The 16430-nt window shown below is 39.6% G+C and overlaps 1 long non-coding RNA gene across 1 annotated transcript; it reads right to left on the reverse strand.

The window, feature by feature from the left end:
- Positions 1 to 14517: 14517 nt before the first annotated feature.
- LOC125236978 lies at positions 14518 to 16176 on the reverse strand. The gene is made up of 3 exons (XR_007178260.1): positions 15921 to 16176; positions 15338 to 15454; positions 14518 to 14653 (listed from the first exon to the last, which is right to left on the reverse strand). It is a non-coding gene; the product is annotated as an uncharacterized LOC125236978 (long non-coding RNA).
- Between the last annotated feature and the right edge of the window lie 254 nt (positions 16177 to 16430).

Below are 16430 nucleotides of genomic sequence, written 5' to 3' on the forward strand. Positions count from 1 at the left end.
TGAAATCTCAAAAAAATATTGTCCGTTTCATACATTTCGACTGTCAAGATGCCGCTAATTTCTATGGAAGAGCCAAATTTTTATTCGCGGTTTTAGCAATGGTTCCATACTAAAAAGTCGTTTATTATGACCTCAAAAATCACTATTCAAAGTTTGAATGATCCTTTTTATTTCACCCCGTATATCGGTATCCTAAACCTTATAAAACAAAGTTCCCCGTCTCGTCTGTCTGTGTATCTGTGTGTATGTTCGCAATAAACTCAATAACTATTGAACGGATTTTCATGCGGTTTGCAGTGATTCTTGGGAAAGGTTTAGGTACATAATTTGCTTAGATTTATACACGTTAAACTTTCGTGAGACATATTCAAATAAATAATGAATCTACGGTTGTACTCACGTTATTATATCGCTATTTCACGCTATTTAGTTCACGGGGTTTAGCCGTCGCGTGAACTCCTATATGCCTGAAGAGGGGCCTCCGAATTGGCCCGAGACATGTCGCAGCAATAGCGATATAATAACGTGAGTACAACCGTAGATTCATTAATTATTTGCTTAGATTTGGTGAAAATGTAACGATATTTGCTAATCAAGTCGGACGAATCCCGCTGGCTGAGAGCTTTGTTCGGAAAAACTGCGCAAACCGCTTGAAAGAGCTATATCATAATAGTAAGAAAAACTTTGAAGACGAGTCACCGTCTGCCGGAAATAAAATTGGATACCGTTTTATTAGGCAGGCGTCCGGTTTAGCCCAGTATTTACTTTCATCCAATAGCTGAGTTCATTTTAGATTCCACTAACTCTCATACTCCTTACACTCTGGCGGGTGTTGCCTCTGCGTGTGTCCCATGATACGGGCAAGGACAACATCCGTTCGGTGTACCCTTAGGGATCGGCCACACTTAAGAGACGCATGTCCTGAGGTGTGGAACGGACGTTCACGCCACGCCGCCTGAATGTAATTTAAAAAACGTCTCCTCAGTACATTTTGTATATGAAGGACGTAAGACGCGCCCCCAGGCGTTTTTTGAATTACATTCAGGCGGCGTGGCGGAGACGTCCGTTGCGCGCCCCGAGACACGCGACGCCTAAGTAACGCTACCTAAAATTTCATTAAACTGTCAAAAAAGCCTCTACGCGTTGGCTTCGGCCCCGCGCACGCCTCCCAAAGGTCCGGAACACCATTGTTCCGTGATGGGAAAGAAAAACTTTTAATTCTGACGAATCAATTTCTCCCAATACCTACATAAGTGGCATCGTAATCACATGTTACATATTCGAATACGGCAGCACACTGTTGACCGTTTACTTCGTCATTACCATTATACAAATCATTGCATCATTGGCCACGACATCTATTGCAGATGATTGTAGCAGCGTCCAGTAAATCATGTGTTGTGGGGAAGTTGATAGCAACGTCTTCGGTGGCTAAAGAGACCTATACCAGAGCGGCATCTTCTGCCACAGCGATCGCAGACATGATCAGAGTTCAGGGGAGGAGGTCTGGCAGCGCGTAGTTTTTTCTGCCTGAGGCTTTCTAACCAATCCTCGTCATGTTTGTCTACCCCCGCTTTAAGATCACGGCGCCACTCTGGTCTCATCTCGGCCTTAGATTCCCAAATGAGACACCAATACACAAATACAAATACCCACCATTATACAAATATACAGCCAAATTTACATAGAGTAATGAATATTAAACACAACAATCGCTGTTTGACGGGAAATCTGACTATGCACACTATTGCAATTCATATTCAACTCAATGCTGACAATTTTGCTAGCAGGGCGTTAAATTTATTCGAGTATTGTTTACGGAATGTGAATGTTTACAGTATTATATGATTTAGCAGCAATCTGTGGCTAAAATTAAATTAAACTGATTTTTATCCGACTCAACTGCCGGCCTAGCCGACAGCACAGAATAATAGTACAAGTACAGAAGGCTCACTCCTTTGATGTTCACAAAAGGCCGCCATTCTAAATTCTTACCTATATCATAGAGGATCGAGCATTATAGAGAGTTACTGGCAAAGTAAAATGTGTAGGTAATCACAGTGCATAGACTGCCATCTATCGACACAAGCTTAAGACTTTTGAACCTCAGTTTAGACAAATTGGCCCATATTCTTAGCTTGATATGTGTTAAAATGTCAAATATTAATATTAGCGCCATCTAGCCGAGCGTTCCCCAAAGGTGTAACGCCATCTGGGCCACTGTACTTACCTATTTCTATTATGGTTCTGAAGTACGTTTTTAGGGCTCCGCAGTTAACCAGGAACCCTTATTTTCGCCATGTCTGTCAGTCCGTCCGTCCGTCCGTCCGCGGATAATGTCAGTGACCGTTAGCACTAGAAAGCTGAAATTTGGTACCTATATTATATAGTATATCAATCATCACGCCGACAAAGTGGTAGAATAAAAAGTGGGAAAAAAAATGTTTTGTTAGGGTCCCCCTACATGTAAAGTGGAGACTGATATTTTTTTTTTCATTCCAACCCCAGCGTGTTGTTGGATGGGTATTTAATAAATTAATAGTTTAAAAAACACTATAAAACACGCTTTTATAAATGCACGTAAAAGCCAAAAATAAATTATGGATCGTTCAAGTTGTCTCTATTTGTGAGCTGAAGTTTAAAAACTATGTGCTTTTAATTATAATATTTGATTGTAAAAGCGTGGGGCGCTGGAACAGGAAAGACTTTTTGTATAACCACAGAATATATAAGTATAACTTGCTGATAAATCAAATTATGCTATGTTACGGGAAGGAGGTTACACAGATTGACGCGCTAACTAGAGTTGCAGCATGACTAGTAGGTTCTACATTAAACAGTCAAATCAATTAAAAGTCAGTGTTCAAAGTAGGTACCAGTTTGTCGAACTCAGACAAAATATGCGCTAGTAGCGAGGAGAGTCGACAGTCACCGACACTTAGAACGCCGCTTTTTTCCGGTAATCTAAGTACAAAAGGGGAAAGTGTCTACAGTGACAGGATGCAGAGTTCTTGTTCGTGGACGAGATATCTTTGGTTCTCTTTGGTAACCCTTAGGTGGCATATGTAAACGTTATGTTCTTATGCAACTTCATTCGCCAGGAAGTTCGGATTAGTATTTGTTTACAAGAAAGTCTTTCCTGTTCCAGCGCCCCACGCTTTTACAATCAAATATTATAATTAAAAGCACATAGTTTTTAAACTTCAGCTCACAAATAGAGACAACTTGAACGATCCATAATTTATTTTTGGCTTTTACGTGCATTTATAAAAGCGTGTTTTATAGTGTTTTTTAAACTATTAATTTATTTCATACTTTTTAGTCATTAATAATGAAATACTTTTAACATTTATACATAAATTTATTTCAAGTAGGCGGATTTTACATGCCATTTGTGGCTTAACGTGTACTTATTGCTAATTGCTACTTAAAAATAACTAGCGGCTACCTTCTTATTACGGTATTATCATAAAAATGTTTATACCTAGTAAGTTATCCGTAAAAGATAGACAATATAGACATGTGCCATCGCGGACTTTTTGAAGACATTAGAGAGACATACTTTCGCCATACATTGTTTTGAAGCTCTCAGCTAGTGGGATTTTGTTTGACTCGATTAGAAAATATTGTCACATTTCAACTAATTCAAACAAAATTTAAGTATTTCTTTTTTGCCGAGCCCCCCTTTATTTGCACTTAAGGGTCACAGGAAAACCATTACCCAACTTATTTTAAATACAACGTTGATCTTTCTTTTATGCGGGGGGCTTCGCCCCCCGAGTCCCCCTTTGTTTGCTCTGAAAGGTCACAAGAAAACGCTAACCCAACTTATTTTAAATACTACGTTAATCTTTCTTTTATGCGGGGGGCTTCGCCCCCGAGCCCCCTTTTCGTTACTCTTAAGGGTAACAAGAAAACCCTAACCCAACTTATTTTAAATACAACGTTTATCTTTCTTTTATGCGGGGGGCCCCGAGCCCCCCTTTGTTTGCTCTTAAAGGTCACAAGAAAACACTAACCCAACTTATCTTAAATACTACGTTGATCTTTCTTTCATGCGGGGGCTTCGCCCCCGAGCCCCCTTTGTTTGCTCTTAAAGGTCACAAGAAAACCCTAACCCAACTTATTTTAAATACTACGTTGATCTTTCTTTTATGCGGGGGGCTTCGCCCCCCGAGCCCCCTTTTTCGTTACTCTTAAGGGTCACAAGAAAACCCTAAACCAACTTATTTAAAATACAACGTTGATCTTTCTTTCATGCGGGGGCCTTCGCCCCCCGAGCCCCCCTTTGTTTGCTCTTAAAAATCACAAGAAAACGCTAACCCAACTTATTTTAAATACAACGTTGATCTTTCTTTTATGCGGGGGCTTCGCCCCCGAGCCCCCTTTGTTTGCTCTTAAAGGTCACAAGAAAACGCTAACCCAACTTATTTTAAATACTACGTTAATCTTTCTTTTATGCTGGGGGCTTCGCCCCCGAGCCCCCCTTTTCGTTACTCTTAAGGATCACAAGAAAACCCTAACCCAACTTATTTTAAATACTACGTTGATCTTTCTTTCATGCGGGGGGCTTCGCCCCCCGAGCCCCCCTTTTCTTTACTCTTAAGGATCACAAGAAAACCCTAAACCAACTTATTTTAAATACAACGTTGATCTTTCTTTCATGCGGGGGCTTCGCCCCCGAGCCCCCTTTGTTTGCTCTTAAATGTCACAAGAAAACGCTAACCCAACTTATCTTAAATACTACGTTGATCTTTCTTTCATGCGGAGGGCTTCGCCCCCGAGCCCCCTTTGTTTGCTCTTAAAGGTCACAAGAAAACGCTAACCCAACTTATTCTAAATACTACGTTGATCTTTCTTTCATGCGGGGGCTTCGCCCCCGAGCCCCCTTTTCTTTACTCTTAAGGATCACAAGAAAACCTTAACCCAACTTATTTTAAATACAACGTTGATCTTTCTTTCATGAGGGGGCTTCGCCCCCGAGCCCCCCTTTGTTTGCTCTTAAAGGTCACAAGAAAGCGCTAACCCAACTTATCTTAAATACTACGTTGATCTTTCTTTCATGCGGGGGCTTCGCCCCCGAGCCCCCCTTTGTTTGCTCTTAAACGTCACAAGAAAACGCTAACCCAACTTATTCTAAATACTACGTTGATCTTTCTTTCATGCGGGGCTTCGCCCCCGAGCCCCCTTTTCTTTACTCTTAAGGATCACAAGAAAACCTTAACCCAACTTATTTTAAATACAACGTTTATCTTTCTTTTATGCGGGGGGCTTCGCCCCCCGAGCTCCCTTTGTTTGCTCTTAAAGGTCACAAGAAAACGCTAACCCAACTTATCTTAAATACTACGTTGATCTTTCTTTTATGCGGGGGCTTCGCCCCCCGAGCCCCCCTTTGTTTGCTCTTAAAGGTCACAAGAAAACGCTAACCTAACTTATTCTAAATACTACGTTGATCTTTCTTTCATGCGGGGGGCTTCGCCCCCCGAGCCCCCCTTTTCTTTACTCTTAAGGATCACAAGAAAACTTTAACCCAACTTATTTTAAATACAACGTTTATCTTTCTTTTATGCGGGAGGCTTCGCCCCCCGAGCCCCCTTTGTTTGCTCTTAAAGGTCACAAGAAAACGCTAACCCAACTTATTCTAAATACTACGTTGATCTTTCTTTCATGCGGGGGCTTCGCCCCCGAGCCCCCTTTTCTTTACTCTTAAGGATCACAAGAAAACCTTAACCCAACTTATTTTAAATACAACGGTGATCTTTCTTTTATGCGGGGGGCTTCGCCCCCCGAGCCCCCCTTTGTTTGCTCTGAAAGGTGACAAGAAAACGCTAACCCAACTTATTTTAAATACTACGTTAATCTTTCTTTTTGCGGGGGGCTTCGCCCTCCGAGCCCCCCTTTGTTTCCTCTTAAAGGTCACAAGAAAACGCTAACCCAACTTATCTTAAATACTACGTTGATCTTTCTTTCATGCGGGGGCTTCGCCCCCGAGCCCCCTTTTGTTTGCTCTTAAAGGTCACAAGAAAACGCTAACCCAACTTATTCTAAATACTACGTTGATCTTTCTTTCATGCGGGGGCTTCGCCCCCGAGCCCCCTTTTCTTTACTCTTAAGGATCACAAGAAAACCTTAATCCAACTTATTTTAAATACAACGTTTATCTTTCTTTTATGCGGGGGCTTCGCCCCCGAGCCCCTTTGTTTGCTCTTAAAGGTCACAAGAAAACGCTAACCCAACTTATCTTAAATACTACGTTGATCTTTCTTTCATGCGGGGGCTTCGCCCCCGAGCCCCCCTTTGTTTGCTCTTAAAGGTCACAAGAAAACGCTAACCCAACTTATTCTAAATACTACGTTGTTCTTTCTTTCATGCGGGGGCTTCGCCCCCGAGCCCCCTTTTCTTTACTCTTAAGGATCACAAGAAAACCTTAACCCAACTTATTTTAAATACAACGTTGATCTTTCTTTTATGCGGGGGCTTCGCCCCCGAGCCCCCCTTTGTTTGCTCTGAAAGGTCACAAGAAAACGCTAACCCAACTTATCTTAAATACTACGTTGATCTTTCTTTCATGCGGGGGCTTCGCCCCCGAGCCCCCCTTTGTTTGCTCTTAAAGGTCACAAGAAAACGCTAACCCAACTTATTCTAAATACTACGTTGATCTTTCTTTCATGCGGGGGCTTCGCCCCCGAGCCCCCTTTTCTTTACTCTTAAGGATCACAAGAAAACCTTAACCCAACTTATTTTAAATACAACGTTGATCTTTCTTTTATGCGGGGGCTTCGCCCCCGAGCCCCTTTGTTTGCTCTGAAAGGTCACAAGAAAACGCTAACCCAACTTATTTTAAATACTACGTTAATCTTTCTTTTATGCGGGGCTTCGCCCCCGAGCCCCCTTTGTTTGCTCTTAAAGGTCACAAGAAAACGCTAACCCAACTTATCTTAAATACTACGTTGATGTTTCCTTCATGCGGGGGGCTTCGCCCCCTGAGCCCCCCTTTGTTTGCTCTTAAATGTCACAAGAAAACGCTAACCCAACTTATTCTAAATACTACGTTGATCTTTCTTTCATGCGGGGGCTTCGCCCCCGAGCCCCTTTTCTTTACTCTTAAGGATCACAAGAAAACCTTAACCCAACTTATTTTAAATACAACGTTGATCTTTCTTTTATGCGGGGGCTTCGCCCCCGAGCCCCTTTGTTTGCTCTAAAAGGTCACAAGAAAACGCTAACCCAACTTATTTTAAATACTACGTTGATCTTTCTTTCATGCTTCCCCCCTCGAGCCCCCCCCTTTTTTTTTCTGTTCTTATCTTCCGGCACCATCATCAAGCCTTGAAACCTAATCGTAGTCATAGTTCATTACAAGACTTTTCTAAGAAGCCCAAAAACAGCTATGATACGATGTTCCATCATGTAGTTCCAGTTCATATCTTCCGGCTCCATCATCAGACCTTGAATTCTAATCGTAGTCAAAGTTCATTACAAGACTTTTCTAAGAAGCCCAAAAACAGCTATGATACGATGTTCCATCATGTAGTTCCATCTCATATCTTCCGGCTCCATCATCAGACCTTGAAACCTAATTGTAGTCAAAGTTCATTACAAGACTTTCCTAAGAAGCCCAAAAACAGCTATGATACGATGTTCCATCATGTAGTTCCAGTTCATATCTTCCGGCTCCATCATCAGACCTTGGAACCTAATCGTAGTCAAAGTTCATTACAAGACTTTTCTAAGAAGCCCAAAAACAGCTATGATACGAAGTTCCATCATGTAGTTCCAGCTCATATCTTCCGGCTCCATCATCAGACCTTGAAACCTAATCGTAGTCAAAGTTTATTACAAGACTTTTCTAAGAAACCCAAAAACAGCTATGATACGATGTTCTATCATGTAGTTCCAGTTCATATCTTCCGGCTCCATCATCAGACCTTGAAACCTAATCGTAGTCAAAGTTCATTACAAGACTTTTCTAAGAAACCCAAAAACGGCTATGATACGATGTTCCATCATGTAGTTCCAGTTCATATCTTCCGACTCCATCATCAGATCAGCTCAACAGTACCATATTATTGTATTGTCATCGGAACTACATATAGCTGCCAATTTTCATTACGCTACGACTCCTGGAAGATGGTTAAATTAGCTTCCTTAGATTCCATTACATACATAGTTACATACACGACGACCTAATAAAAGCGTGTTAATGAATAGGGGTTTACTAAAATCGTTTTTTGATTATATTAATAATCGCTTCTAAAGGGAAAAAAAGTGTGCCCGGGTGGCACCTCTAACTTTTGAACCATATATGTTTAAAAAATATGAAAAAAGTCATAAAAGTTGAACTTTATGAAGACTTTCTAGGAAAATTGTTTTGAACTACCCTACCCTACACTGAGCGTGGCCCGACACGCTCTTGGCCGGTTTTCTTTTTCTTAGACTGTAGCTGTCTATACGGAGTTACATACTTATGTCTTTGCCTACATTAACAAACGGTTCGCGTTTTTGTATTATTTTTTTTCAACACGCCAAAAAAAGCTAGTGGCACTGATTTAAAACATGTTTTTTTGAAAAAAAAATGTCACTGCCAGTGAGTTCCCGTGTGTGTAGCTGAATGAACAAACGCTCACGAAACGCTCACGATAATATCTCTTTCGTGGCTATATCTATCTCTATAGCTCTTGCGTATTGGCGCGACAGAGCCAGACTACATTTCTGCGGCGTTTCGACGGCGTTTCGCGTCGCAGAAATGCCATTCGGCTACGTCACCAGGCATCTTCTGGGCGAGCTCCCTCCATCGTAGGCCACGTCTTTGCCTTTGGCTAGTCTATGGCCAAGGGTAAGCCCATTTATAATTTAAAAAAAAGCTTCTAACCCTACAAGTACTAACTTCTTAAACTACCTCCTAAGAAGATATAGTATGAATTTTTTGAAACGTTCCTTTTGTGTTGAGCGGGAACAATCTATCTCAAATTTGCTGCTGCACAGATTTGAACCTTACAATTATCAGGATACAGTTGCTTTTTAATCCAACTTGTTGTTTTAACACGTGCCTAAACAGAAGCTCCCGCTCAACACAAAAGAAACAATACCTTTGTTTAGAAACGTTCGTTTCAAAAAATTCATACTATAACACATTATTTACCTACTCAGTGACAGAGAAGCGTTAGTAACATGTGTGCCTGTCACGATAGGCTAATTTACATGACAAACCTTTGGTTGGGCAAGCCCATGAATAATTTAGTAGGTCTTAAGAGCCAGTGGTTAGAGATAGGACATTGTTCACTTAAGGCAATTCGGGTCTGAATAGCGTTAGACGGGTTAGACCACAGATATAGGAAGAAAGATCAGACATGCCGAATGGACGCCGTCCTGCTGGTCACCCAAAATATCGTAGACGTCGGCGGATAGAGTGGAGGCAATGCGGCATCGCTTCACGGGTTGGTATTCCAAAAATACGCACTAAGCGTTTCGCTTCAATATTTCTTTTGCGAACCGCCAAGGAGTGGAATGCCGTGCCTGAGTCTGTGTTTCCGCATGAGTACAATCCAGGTCTCTTTAAAGCAAGAGTAAATAGGTATCTCATAGGTAATAAGCGTGCTCCACCGTAGACCGCATCATCACTTACCATCAGGTGTGATCGTGGTCAAACGGCTACCTATTCATACTACAAAAAAAAGGTTGACCTCTGTGAGCTCGGCGTCGGCAAAGGCTGGCACGATAACGCTCAAGACCGAGCAAAGCGGCGTGCTCTTATGTTGGAGGCCAAAACTCATTTTGGGTTATCGAGCACGCTAAGTACTTAAGACGTAAGTATCAGACATGCTGGGCGATTTGTATTGAATACTTGTACGCCTACAAAGCAAGCAAACACACGTGTAGTTGGATGATCATGTCGCGCAATTAATGTTAATAAAGTTGATGACGATGACGTTCATTATCAGGAACCACCCTGTATATCAATTTTAGTTATATTCGCAAAAAAAAAATCATCATTCTCATACATAATACATAATAAATGAATTTATTAGTGTGAGAGATCCTTAAGAGTAACATTCAAGTTAGTGTCAAGTGATTGACGGCACATGTCAGAACAAATAACATTAGGCTGTGACACACGTGTTCAGCAATTATCTTAATTTTTTTAATAACTCGATAACCGCAAGAGTTAAGAAGCTAGTTTCTAAGAGAAATTTTTAATTTTTTTTCTGCCAAGGAGTGGAATGCCCTGCCTGAGTCTGTATTTCCACATGAGTACAATCCAGGTCTCTTTAAAGCAAGAGTAAATAGGTATGTCATAGGTAAGCGTGCTCCACCGTAGACCGCATCATCACTTACCATCAGGCGTGATCGTGGTCAAACGTTCTATTCATACTAAAAAAAAATTTTTTTTGATGTAATGAATCTTCCCTTAAAGTAACGGAATTCATTAAAAACAGGGTGTATAACTCGAGCGATATTAAAATTGTAAATTGGAATAAAACGCGTCTGCCTCAGGCATCGTCGTGTTTCTATAGAAATTGAGTAACAATGGCTAACAGTCGTGAAACATGTTGTATATTTGCTCAATAAACATTTTCATCAACACCAAATAAATAAATCGCAGTCTTTTTTACGTATATTGTAAATACTTGAATGTAATTTTTACAGCGTAAAAAATGTAGGTAGGTTTTCTTCAATTTGTTTTGCACACATTTTTTAAATATTTGAAACGCATTTGTGATATAAATGAAATAAATAATTCTTTGCCGGCGGCTACATTTCCGAGCTCATATAACCCGGCAACCTTCAAATCAAGAGTGAACAGGCATCTTCTGGGCGAGCTCACTCCATCGTGGGTGCGTAACATAATGAATACAAACTTTTGGCATATTCTCAATTTACAAACGCTCAAAAAGTATACTTTTTTTATGTATAATTCACAAAAGGTATAATTTCAATTTGTATAAGATACAAATAATATAACATACAATATACATACTACCGTATACTATAATATACATATTAACTAATTACATTTACTATATCTTTAATAATATATAAATATTAAAAAATATAACAACATGTCATATAAATCACAAAATTAGGTTGGGAACCCCACAGAAACGAACCCTGTCAAAAAAGTAGGTTTAGGTTAGGTTTGAACTGTGACCCCACAGAAAGGAATCTTGTCAAAAAAGTAGGTTTAGGTTAGGTTTGAACTGTGACCCCACAGAAAGGAATCTTGTCAAAAAAGTAGGTTTAGGTTAGGTTTGAACTGTGACCCCACAGAAACAAATCCTGTCACAATAGTAAGTTTAGGTTAGGTTTGAACTTGACCCCACAGAAACGAATCCTGTCAAAAAAGTAGGTTTAGGTTAGGTTTGAACTGTGACCCCACAGAAACGAATCCTGTCAAAAAAGTAGGTTTAGGTTAGGTTTGAACTGTGACCCCCACAGAAACGAATCCTGTCAAAAAAGTAGGTTTAGGTTAGGTTTGAACTGTGACCCCACAGAAACGAATCCTGTCAAAAAAGTAGGTTTAGGTTAGGTTTGAACTGTGACCCCCACAGAAACTAATCCTGTCATAATAGTAGGTTTAGGTTAGGTTTGAATTGTGACCCTACAGAAACGAATCCTGTCAAAAGAGCGAGGACCGAGAGAGAGAAAACAGCAGGCGCTTATATCACCTGTATGGTATTCGTTTTGTATATTCTATTACTTCAACGTTATACCACATTATACTTATAGGAAACAATATTATATGTAACAAACATTATATAATTTGAATTTATGCTATCTAAAATTATATATAACAGCAATTATACTAATTGAACTTTATACCATACAAAATTATACAATTGAAATTATACCTTCTACCGAATATACCATACGTTTGTATACGTTCTATTACTTACCCCTCAAATCGTAGACCACGTCTTTGCCTTTGGCTAGTCTGTGGCCAAGAGTAAGCCCATTTATAATAATAATAAAAAATATATAACTGAGATTTACCGATTTGTCTGTATCGCACATTTATTTATTTGTTTATAATCTTTATTGCACAAAAAAATACAATTGTACAGAAAGCGGACTTAATGCTATAAGGCATTATCTACCAGTCAACCTTCGGGCAAAACAGACACGACTTTTATTTTACCAAAAATATAAATTTCGAGACTGATCACAATATGTTATGTCAAAAATTTGCTCTAGATACGTGACGTCACTTTAGATTGGTATTGACATTGCCAATCTATATTATGTCTAATGACATTTTAATAGTATTTTATGCAACAGGCGTTTAAAGGAGTTAAAAAAACCGGCCAAGAACGTGTCGGGCCACGCTCAGTGTAGGGTTCCGTAGTTTTCCGTATTTTTCTCAAAAACTACTGAACCTATCTGTTAGGCACTGAATAAAACATAAAATTATTATTGAATGAAGAACTGTATTTCCACTTTTCTAACTACTACAACTTTTATAAGCTTAATCTATTAAGTTCAACCGCTAGCACGCTGTGCTAGGTATGCGGTAAGTTCTGTACTGAACGCTTTGACAGATGTCATTACATATAATTATTATGTACCGTCTTGTACATATTCCCAACCGCAAAGGTTTTTCTTATAATTAAAAGACTATGGTAATTAAACATAATTAAATATCTATTGGCAGAACACAAACTTTATATATGCTTGTACATATGACAGACCCTTTAGGGGTCCTAAATTTCTTTTAATTATGATACTCTTCATTTTATTCAGACTTGCCGCAAACCTTTTCATCCCATCATTGAGGTGGTCGGGCAACGGAGAGTTCCAATCTAATTTTTCCAACCATGTCTGCTGTAAGAGCAGCCTTGCATTAACTATGGCCGCCCCGACCAAGCCTAAAGGGTCAAAAAGTCTGCTGACAAATGATAATAAACCTCTTTTTGTGTAATTGTCACAAACATCATGTCTAGGGGCAACCATTATAATAGTGTCAGAAGCCAAGTCACATTGAATGCCTAAAGTTTTCACAATTGGGTCCTTTTCATTGGAAAAGTCTACTACTGCCTTAGTTCGTAAGCTAATTGGGATATCATCCAATAAACCATCAACATTTGAGCACCACTTGTGCACTTCAAAGCCACCTAACTTTAAAGGTTTTTCTTATAATTAAAAGACTATGGTAATTAAACATAATTAAATATCTATTGGCAGAACACAAACTTTATATATGCTTGTACATATGACAGACCCTTTAGGGGTCCTAAATTTCTTTTAATTATGATACTCTTCATTTTATTCAGACTTGCCGCAAACCTTTTCATCCCATCATTGAGGTGGTCGGGCAACGGAGAGTTCCAATCTAATTTTTCCAACCATGTCTGCTGTAAGAGCAGCCTTGCATTAACTATGGCCGCCCCGACCAAGCCTAAAGGGTCAAAAAGTCTGCTGACAAATGATAATAAACCTCTTTTTGTGTAATTGTCACAAACATCATGTCTAGGGGCAACCATTATAATAGTGTCAGAAGCCAAGTCACATTGAATGCCTAAAGTTTTCACAATTGGGTCCTTTTCATTGGAAAAGTCTACTACTGCCTTAGTTCGTAAGCTAATTGGGATATCATCCAATAAACCATCAACATTTGAGCACCACTTGTGCAGTTCAAAGCCACCTAACTTTAGTAAGGCTATCAATTGTGTCTTGGCTGCCAAAATTTGGTTCATATCATTGGCTACCAGGTTCACATCGTCAACATATGTGTTATATAACAAGGCTTCTGCGGCCAGGGGATAAGCATCTTTATACCTATTTACTAACTCTAATAGGCACCTAGTGGCCAGAAACGATGAGCTTTTTAAACCATAACTTACAGTAGCTGAAGGCATTGTATGTCTGAATTCTTATCTTTACGCCACAAAATATTTTGTAAAGGCCTGTGCTCTGAAGTTAACGAGATAGCTCTGAACATTTTTTGTATATCACAATTCAAAATGAATTTATATAGTCGAAACAATACTATAATACTAAATAGATCATTTTGCACAACGGCGCCGTTTAATAAAACATCATTGAGTGAGATTTTAGCCAAAGTGGGCATTGACCCATCAAAAACAACCCTCAGAGCAGAAGTTTTGCTGGAGGGGTTAAAAACAGGGTGATGAGCTAGGAAGTAAACTGCTTGACTATCCAAGTTATACTGTGAAAGGTCAATATATTTTGCATGACCTAATCGCACATACTCATCTATGAAAGCTTTATATTTTAAATACAACTCATCATCTTTTTTAAATCGCAACTCTAAATTCAAAAATCGTTTCAGAGCACATGACAGTGAATTGCCTAAGTACAAGTCTTTAATATCTTGCTTAAGGGGCAACGCCACTTCAAATTTATTATCATTTAAGACTACAGTGTCTTGAAATATTTTTTCAGCTAACTCTTGTTCAGAGCTGGCCTCTGTGAATGTCTCTGGGACCTTTTCAGTAGACCAAAATTGAGATACAATATTATCTAATTTACCTATGTCACTGTTGTGTGTTAGCCGTTGACAGCAATAATTTGATACTAAGTTGGATACCGGGGCTGTGTCGGAAGCACCAGCCAATCCAGCAACGATAAACCCAAAGCGTGTATTCTGCAGGATCAGCTTGCTAGGCAGGGCTGGCAGCTGCTCCGGCAAAAGCGCCTGGAAGAACACATGAGAAGCCAATAGTATATCGATCCTTGATGAAATGTCAAAACTGTCATCAGCTAATTGCACATCGGCCGGTATGTTTATTACTTCATTCCGGAGAGAAAACTGTGGCATATTTGCCGTAATATTATTAACAACATTGCATGTTACAGTGACACTATAATCTGTTACCATGGAATAAACCCGCAAGGAGGTCTGCATAGCTTTAAAGCTGGGTGCATCACACACACCTGAGAGTACTGACTCATCAGGGTACAATTGACATCCTAACCGCTCTGCTACATCAGAGCGCAAAAAGGTAATCTGACTACATGTGTCTAGAAGACAACGAACAATCATAGGTTGTCCATATTTATCATATACCTTAGCCTTAATGGTAGGTAAAAGATCATTGCCTTTCCTACTTAACAATAAACTAATATAGGCAGAAATGAGGTTATCAGCTGGTTCAATAGTGTGGGACACTGCCGCACACTGTTGAGGAGTAACTTCCTCATGCAATAGAGTGTTGTGCTTGCCTTTGCAGATAGCACATTTAAATGAGTATATACATTTTTGACTAATATGTTCATTTAAGCAAATATTGCATAAGTTGTTAGAGACTACAAAGTCTTTCCAATATCTTAAAAGTCGAGCACTGATGAAGCTTATGGACAGTAGAATTGCAGTACTTACATTTGTTTATACCTGACTTAAGCGGCTTGGCCACTTTAACACTACTCGCAACTAAACTAGACCGGCGCCCTGAAGGCGTCCGCTCTCCCAGGGACTCCAAGGCAGCAGCCCGTTGCTCTAAAAATGTTAAAAAATCATGTAACTTTGGTAATTCATTGTTGCCTTGGTTTTCCAAATGGTAAGCCCTAAGTGTATATTGGTCAAGTTTCCTTTGCAAGATTGCAACTACAATTAAATCCCACTGAGAAACTGGGGCATTTAAATTTGTTAGCGCACCTAAATGTTGCCTAGTAGCTGAAACCAAATTTCTTATGCATCCTGCAGATGCCCTTTGCATGGGCGGTAAATCTAGTATGGACACAATGTGATGATTAACTACCTGCTTTTGATTATCATACCTTTGCTTTAAAAGATCAATGGCAATGGGGTAAGATTCAGTTGTGAGAGGTAAATAATTAATTAGCGCTAAGGCCTCTCCACTTAAATAAGTTTTCAAATAATATAGCTTTTCACAAGCCTTCAATTTTACATCTGCATCAATGACGCTGTTAAAGAGTGAAATGAAACTCTGGTATTCACCTACCTCTCCCGCGAACACTTTTAGATTTATTGGAGGCAGCCTAAATGGCGAGGCATTACAGCCTCCAGGAGACGAAAAGGATGGTTGCGGTGAGACGCTCGACGTAGAGGCGTCCAATGCCTTGTTTACTACACCCGCATAGAACGATTTGAGCAGATCATATTTCTCCTCGAAGTCCTCAACACGTTCGGAATCCGCAGGGTCCAACAATGAAATTTCAAGGTTGAGTTCCTTATATTCTTGAAAAGTCTTTTCAAGCCTATCACTGTAACATGTCAGAAACTTGCTTCCATGTTTCATCATATGCAAGCATAATAATTATATTTTTTGTTTAGTTGATTAAATTCCTGTTTCGGTCTCACGATAATTAAAATTTTGTTTGTCTCAAGTAGATCGTATTTTAGAAATACGAGATGGAGAGCTTGGAGATTTATAGTGAACCAAAATATTTAGATGCTTATTTGTAGCCCAATTTGAGTCTTGTTTCAAAGTCATAAAGGTTTTGCAGTAGGG

The sequence above is a fragment of the Leguminivora glycinivorella genome, chromosome 20, assembly GCF_023078275.1.
Source record: "Leguminivora glycinivorella isolate SPB_JAAS2020 chromosome 20, LegGlyc_1.1, whole genome shotgun sequence".
NCBI lineage: Eukaryota > Metazoa > Arthropoda > Insecta > Lepidoptera > Tortricidae > Leguminivora > Leguminivora glycinivorella.